Source organism: Orcinus orca, chromosome 7 (genome assembly GCF_937001465.1).
Source record: "Orcinus orca chromosome 7, mOrcOrc1.1, whole genome shotgun sequence".
NCBI lineage: Eukaryota > Metazoa > Chordata > Mammalia > Artiodactyla > Delphinidae > Orcinus > Orcinus orca.
This window is the reverse complement of record NC_064565.1, coordinates 11,032,785-11,040,599: the sequence shown is the minus strand read 5'-3', so window position 1 is coordinate 11,040,599 and position 7,815 is coordinate 11,032,785.

Sequence of the window (7,815 nt, the reverse complement as noted above, 5' to 3'; positions counted from 1 at the left end):
TCTCCTCTCTCTTTTGACATTTCCCGAATTCTTCCAGTTGGTGGTAGATTGTGAGTTCCATGTTGCTTACCAGGACCTCCTGTTGTAAGAGAACTCTTGCAGGTGGTTACTATCTGGCCTGGCCAGGATGGGCAGTTTTGGTTAGCGGTTCCCCTAACAACTGTACTATGTTTTCTTCTCAGACAAAGCAAGAGACTTCATTGGGAAGGGGCACCTGGGCAGAGAGCAGCAGGATAAGGGAACCCAGGAGGACTGCTCTGCCACGTGCTCTATACCTTAAGTTCTTACATATAGGTTTTTGAAGCATTTTGATCCAATTTTTGCATATAGTATGAGGTGAGGATCCCAAATCATTTTCTTGCCTGTAGATACCCAGTTGGCCTAGTATCATTTGTTGACAAGTCTATTCTTTCCCCATTGAATGGTCTTCAGTGGAGCCTTCCTCTTTATGTCTGGATGTCTGAAGAACTGTTTATGCTTAAAGTTCAGAAACTTAACCAGGAAGGGTTTTTATGGCAATTGCTCTGTATCACTTTTTCCTTATGCCTGTTCCTTTTTTTTTTTTTTTTTTGAGGTACGCGGGCCTCTCACTGCTGTGGCCTCTCCCATTGTGGAGCACAGGCTCCGGATGCGCAGGCTCAGCGGCCACGGCTCACGGGCTCAGCCGCTCTGCGGCACATGGGATCCTCCCGGACCGGGGCACGAACCCATGTCCCGTGCATCGGCAGGCGGGCTCTCAACCACTGCGCCACCAGGGAAGCCCATGACTGTTTCTTTGATATGCAATAGATGTAGGTTCATTTCAGGGAAAACTATATTGTATACTGGGAGAGGGAAATTTAAAAAAGGAATTAACATCTCATACTAAAATTCAGTAAGATTTTTGGTCTTTAAATGAATAAAATTTAACGTTATTTATATTTTAAAAACAGTGGTGTGGTACAATACATTCAATAAAATGATTTCTGCCCTTCATCTCAATTATCTACCCCTCATCACAGAGTAACGTCCAAAGCTATGATCACTATAAGTTAACACTGCTTTTTTGTCTAAGTGGTAGAACTTCAGGAGATTCACTAATTTCTTCTTTGTACCTCTCTGAGTAGATTAATATTTTTTAAATAACGGGGATATATAATTTTATATTAAAGTCATCATTACTTTAAAAAGTCACCACCTTCAGTTTTTCAAATACCTTTAAGCACATTTCAAAGTGATTTTATTACTTAATATTGGAAGGGAACAGTTGACTGAAACCACCCGCCTTGGCCAGGCCCACTTGCCTGAGCTGTCTCACAACAGGAGGTCCCAGTAAGGAACATGGTGCTGCCACTGAAAACTAACCGGGAGATTCTGGGAGGGGCCGCAAGAGGGGGGAGACACCAGCCTCCAGAGCCCTTCTCGCTGGAATCCATCTCAGCTGAGAGATGCACATGCCACCAGGAAGGACCCTGAGTCAGACCAAATGTGGGCCAAGCAAGACGACTGGCCAGAGACCACCCGGAAACTAACCCCATCACCATAAAACCTGAGACTTCGAGCCACGTGGCAGAGCAGTTCTCCCGGGTCCCTTTACCCTGCTGCTCTCCGCCCGGGGCCCCTTTCCAATAACGTCTCTTGCTCTGTCAGCATGTGTGTCTCCTCGGACAGTTCATTTCTGAGTGTTAGACAAGAGCCCATCTCGGGCCCTGGAAGGGGTCCCCTGTCCTGCAACAACATCACTGCAATGTTACACTTTACTAATTTCTTTTATTTTCTCCAGTTTTGTTGAAATATAGTTGACACATAACATTGTATTAGTTTCAGGTGTACAATATAATTATTTGATATATTGTATATAGTGCAAAGTGGTCACCACAACAAGCCTAGTTAACTCGTGTCACCATACATAGTTACATGTTTTTTCTTTGTGATGAGAATTTTAAAAATCTACTCTCTTAGCAACTTTCAGATACACTAAAGAGCATTGTTAACTATAGTCGCCATGCTGTACATTACATCCCCATGACTTATTTATCTTATAACTGGAAGTTTGTACCTTTTAACCCCCTTCACCCAATTCCCCCTCCCCCATCACTTTACTAATTTCTTACCTAGAGATTCTTCAACTCTGACCAAGGTAGCTAAATATTCATCACTGTCTGAACATTGGCCCTTCGGAACTATCTTAAAGGCTCTGCACAGAATATTCCATTTCATCGTCTCGTCAACACCTCGGAAATAGAAATTATTATTATCTCAGTTTAACTGATGTGACAATTGAGGCTTAGAGATGTTAATTAGCTTTCCCAGGGGTAATTGAAGAAATGCAGGAAACAAAATCCTACTTGGTGCATTTATTGCCCCCCACTTCCCTCTCCAAGCCCCTTGAAGAATTCCCGTGACTCTTTTTAAAAATAATTAATTAATTAATTAATTTATTTTTGGCTGTGTTGGGTCTTTGTTGCTGCGTGCGGGCTCTCTCTAGCTGTGGCGAGCGGGGGCTACTCTTCGTTGCGGTGCGCGGGCTTCTCATTGCGGTGGCTTCTCTTGTTGCGGAGCACGGGCTCTAGGTGTGCACGGCTTCAGTAGTTGTGGCTCGCGGGCTCAGTTATTGTGGCTCGTGGGCTCTACAGCGCAGGCTCAGTAGTTGTGGCACATGGGCTTAGTTGCTCTGTGGCACGTGGGATCTTCCCGGACCGGGGATCAAACCTGTGTTCCGCGCATTGGTAGGTGGATTCTTAACCACTGCGCCACCAGGGAAATCCAGAATTCCCATGACTCTTACGGATAAGTGAAAATTATGTAGCGGGGCGTACAAGACCCTGAGCCATGGGCTCTGGCACATTTGTGGTTTTCTCTCTCGTTATTACTTCCCCTTGCATCCTGCCCTTCCGCTTTGCCATTTGTTGCTTTTTCCTTTTTCTGAAGACTATTTATCCTTTATGATTTATGGGATTTCTTCCCTACGTATTCTATGTCTAATCTACCAACTTTTTAACCTGCCCACATTCATTTGGTTCAATGTTGTCTCTCCCTCCAGACTATACGTTCCTGGAAGGCAGAGACTGTCTGATTCATCTTTCTGCCCCAATAGAGTCACTCAGGGCTTAATAAATATTTGTTCAATTCAATTTCAAGATCTAGTTCAATTGCTATCCTCATTCTGTCACTCCTATCCTGTGATGATTTCCTTCTCTAAACCCTGAAAGCACTTTTATTTCGTGTATCTGATTTACCGCTTAGCACATGCTGCTGTCTATTGCTGCCTTTCTTTTTGATGTAAACAGTCTGCAATAAAACAGCCAGAAAGTACAAACATGCTTTGCTCTATCTGTCCTCAGACTTAACCCTAGACCTTGTTCACATTAGAAACTCAAGACAAAAGAGAGCAGCATGTTTTCCAAAATGCAATTCTTACACACTTAAAAAAATTAAAAAAAAATCAACTTGTGTTAGGTAGAAGTCTTGGATGGCCCCCAAGTTCCCTTCCCCTTGGTGTAAACGACCGTCTTCTTGCCTTGAGTGTGAGTGGGACTTGTGTATATGATGGGATCTTACGTTCATAATTTGATTTCATCATGTGGCAAAACTGAAGGGAGTTTGCTGATGTGATTAAGGTCCCTAATCAATCAACTTTAGGTTAATTAAAAGGGAGATCCTGGGTGTCCTGACCTAATCAGGGAGCCCTTTAAGAGAGGCTTAAGACACTCCTTTGGGCCTTGAAGAAGCAAGCCACCAGGAGTTCCACAGGAATGAATTCTGCCAAGAAGCATGTGAGCCTGGAAGAGGACTCAGATGAGATGCCAGCCCTGGATGATTCCATAATTGTTGCCTTTCAGACCCTGATCAGGCTCCTGATTATGCGTCCTGAGCTCCCGAATCATGGAAACTGTATGTATCAGGGTTCTCCAGAGAAACAGAACCAATAGGATATATAGATATATATATATAAGAGGAAATTTATTATAGCAATTTGCTCACGTGGTTATGGAGGCTAAGTTTCCCACAATCTCCTGTGTGCAAACTGGAGAAACAAGAAAGCTGGTGGTATAATTCAGGTTGGTATAATAAGGAGGATATACTCATGACAATTAGAGTCCTCAATTAGAGTCCTATTCAGAAAGCACCTCAGCTGGTCATAGTTCTTTACCTGGTAGGGTGACTCAAACCTTCATTCTTGAAGGGTCTGGGCCATAAGTAGTCCTGCCTGGATTGAGCTGCTGTGGTTTTCCATTGACCTTAATCACAGGGCATGGAAATACTAAGAGATGCCCTAAGGTATCTTCTGTATTCCAGATACACTCTTCTTTACCTCCATCGTGGAGTCCAATTTCCCCATGGTCATCTAGATCAATCACCAGAGAAACTCCCTCCCTTGCCTGTTGATTCAGAGGCATGAGGAATGCCAAGTGGCCTGGTGGCAGTCTTCACTTTCAGTTCAGTGGAATCATCGTTGTGTCTCCTGGTGGAAGCATTCCTCCTGTTGGAAGCAAGACCTCTAAGCCAGCAGAACAAAGTCACAGGAATTGGAAGCAAAAATTTTGTTAGGGGGTCACCAAGGGTAACAGTGAGTTGTACCACTACCATTTCTACCCCTTGATTCCTAGACCTGTGAGTCCCGGCTATCAGAGAAACAGCACCATATATTGGACACTGATTCAGAGAATATACAGTCTTCTGGAGAACCTTGACCCAGCCCTGAAAGGTATTGCCACCTAGCTGGTGCTGTAACTGAGTCTTCAAAAGGCCATTCCAGATACAAGTAGAGATTATCATACTAAGCGAAATGTCAGAAAGAGAAAGACAAATACCACATGATATCACTTATATGTGGAATCTAAAATATGACACAAATGAACCTATCTATGAAACAGAAACAGAATCACAGACATAGAGAACAGATTTGTGGTTGCCAAGGTGGAGGGATTTGGGGGAGGAATAAAGTGGGAGGTTGCGGTTAGCAGGTGTAAGGTTCTATATATAGAATGGATAAAAAACAGGGTCCTATTGTATAGCACAGGGAACTATATTCAATATCCTATGATAAACCATAATGGAAAAGAATATTAAAAAAAAGATGTATATATATGTATAACTGAATCATTTTGCTGTACAGCAGTAATTAACACATTATAAATCAACTATACTTATTATTAAATCAAGTATGCAACTATACTTATTATTATTAAAAAAATAGTAATAATAAAAGAAAAGATAAAAAGGCCATTCCACCATTCTATCAAGTCCGCTGCTTCAGGCTAGTGGAAGGTATGGTAAGACCAGTGACTTCTGTGAGCATGGGCCCGTTGCCACACTTATTTTGCCGTGAAGTGCATTCCTTGATCTGAAGCAATGCTGTGTAGAATACGATAACAGTGGATAAGGCATTCTGTAAGTCCACGGATGGTAGTTTTGGCAGAAGCGTTGCATGTAGGGAAGGCAAATCCATTGCCAGAGTGTCTATTACAGTAAGAACAAAATGTTGCCCTTCCCATGATGGAAGCAGTCCAATGTACTCAACCTGCCACCAGGTGGCTGGCAGATCACCCCAGGGGATGGTGTCACATGGGGGCTCAGTGTTGATCCCTGCTGCTGGTAGCAGAGCGAGGCTGGCCTCGATGAGTGGAAGCCCATGTGTAAGCTCCATCCCTGCCACCATGGCCACTTTGTTCATGAGCTCACTGGGAGATGATAGAGGTGGCTGGGGAGAGAGGCTGACTGGTATCCATAGGACAGGTTATCCTATCCCCTTGATTATTAAAATCCTCCTCTGCTGTGGTCATCTTTTGGTGAACATTCACATAGGACACAAATATAGTCTCATCCAGAGAGGTCTATTCACATACATCTTCCCCAAGTTTCTTTGGCGCCAAAGAAATTCATATTCCTTCCAAGTCCCTGACCATCCAACCAAATCATTGGCCACAGCCATGAATGGGTATATGATCACATCTGGCCATTTCTCCTGCCAAGAAAGTGAACAGCCAGGTGCACTGTCTGAAGTTCTGCTCGCTGGGAAGATTTACCATCACCACTGTCCTTCAGGGATGTCCCAGAAAGGGACTAGTGTGCAGCTAGTATGTCCCAGAAAGGGACTAGTGTGCAGCTGTCCACTATGGTGCCTGCATATCATGTAGAACCATTTGTAAACCAGACCTGAGTCTTTTTTCCTCTGTCAGCTGATTGTAGGGAACTCCTCACGAGGCCAAGAGTACAGGCTGGGAGAGAGAAGGCAATATAAGAGGAATGGGGACCATTGGCATTTGGGCCACTTCTTCATGTAACTGACCGGTGCCCTCAGGGCCTGCCCAGACCCAATCACATATATATTCCACCATCATGTGACGATGGAGCATTGCCATGCACACCCAACTTTATGGCTCGGTGGGTCAGATAACACTCAGTTCACGATGCGTAGCTCAGGTCGTACGGTAATTTGGTGGCCCACGGTCAAGCATACAGTCTCCACTAAGGCCCAGGAGCAGGCCAAGAGCTATTTCTCAAAAGGAGAGTAGTTATCCATGGAGGATGGCAGGGTCTCGCTCCAAAATCCTGAAGGCCCGTGACACGATTCACACACAGGAGCCTGCCAAGGGCTCCAGACAGCATCCTTATCCACCACCGACACTCGAGCACCACTGGATGTGGTGGATCATAGGGCCCAAGCAGCAGAGCAGCTTGCACAGCAGCTGGACCTGGTGTAGAACCTCCCTTGTTCTGGGCCCCAGTCGAAACCAGCAGCTTTGGGGTCACACAGCAAATGACCCCAACACACTCAAATGAGGACTACGTTGCCTCCGATATACAGAGGCTCACTAGGCATTGCCTCTTTCTCGGTTATAGGAGAGGCCTTATCCTCCAACACAGAAGGCCTATCTTGACATGTTGCACACCACTGTGTGCAATGTCACTGAGGTAGGAGGCCCCTGAATTTTACTTGGCTTTCCTTCTCATCCTCTGACACGTATCCTACCAATAAGTCTAAAGTAGTGCCTACTTCCTGCTTACAAGGTCTAATCAGCATAGTGTCACCAACGTGATGGACCGATGTGACATCCTGTGAAAGGGAAAGGTGATCAAGATCCCTGTGGACTAAACTGTAACATAGCGTGGAGAGTTGATATACCCCTCCGGTAGGGCAGTGAAGGCTGAAAGCAAGCTGCTCTGGGAGCTTTATGGACAGGTGAGGAGGAAAAGGCCAGGTCAATAGCTGCATACCAGGAACCAGGGGATGTGTAAATTTGCTCAAGCCGTGCAACCACATCCACTACAGCAGCTTCAGTTGGAGTCACCACTTCGTTGTTCATGTTAATCCACTCTCATTCCTCAAGATCCATCAGTCTTCTGCACAGGCCACATAGGAGAGCTGAACGGGGATGTGATGGGAATCACAACCCCTTCAACTTTCAAGTCCTTGGTAGTGCTGCTAATCTCTGCAATCCCTGCAGGAATGGGGTATTGCTTTGACTGATTATCTTCCTAGGAAGAGGCAGTTTTAATGACTTCCATTGGCCTTTCCCACTACAATAGCCCTCACTCTGAAGGTCAGGGAACCAATGTGGGGATTCTGCCAGCTGCTAAGTATGCCTATTCCAATTCTGCATTCTGGAACTGGGGAAATAACCACAGGATGGGCTTGGGGACCTACTGGGCCCACTGTGAGATGGACCTGAGCTAAAACTCCATTGATGACCAGAACCCCATAAGCTCCTACTCTGACTGGAGGGCACCTGACATTTTTGGGTCTCTTGAAATCAATGCCTAGTCACAGCCAGTGTCCCTGAAAGGTCTGGTTATTCCCTGTTCCCCAGTGCATAGATATTCTGGTAAAAG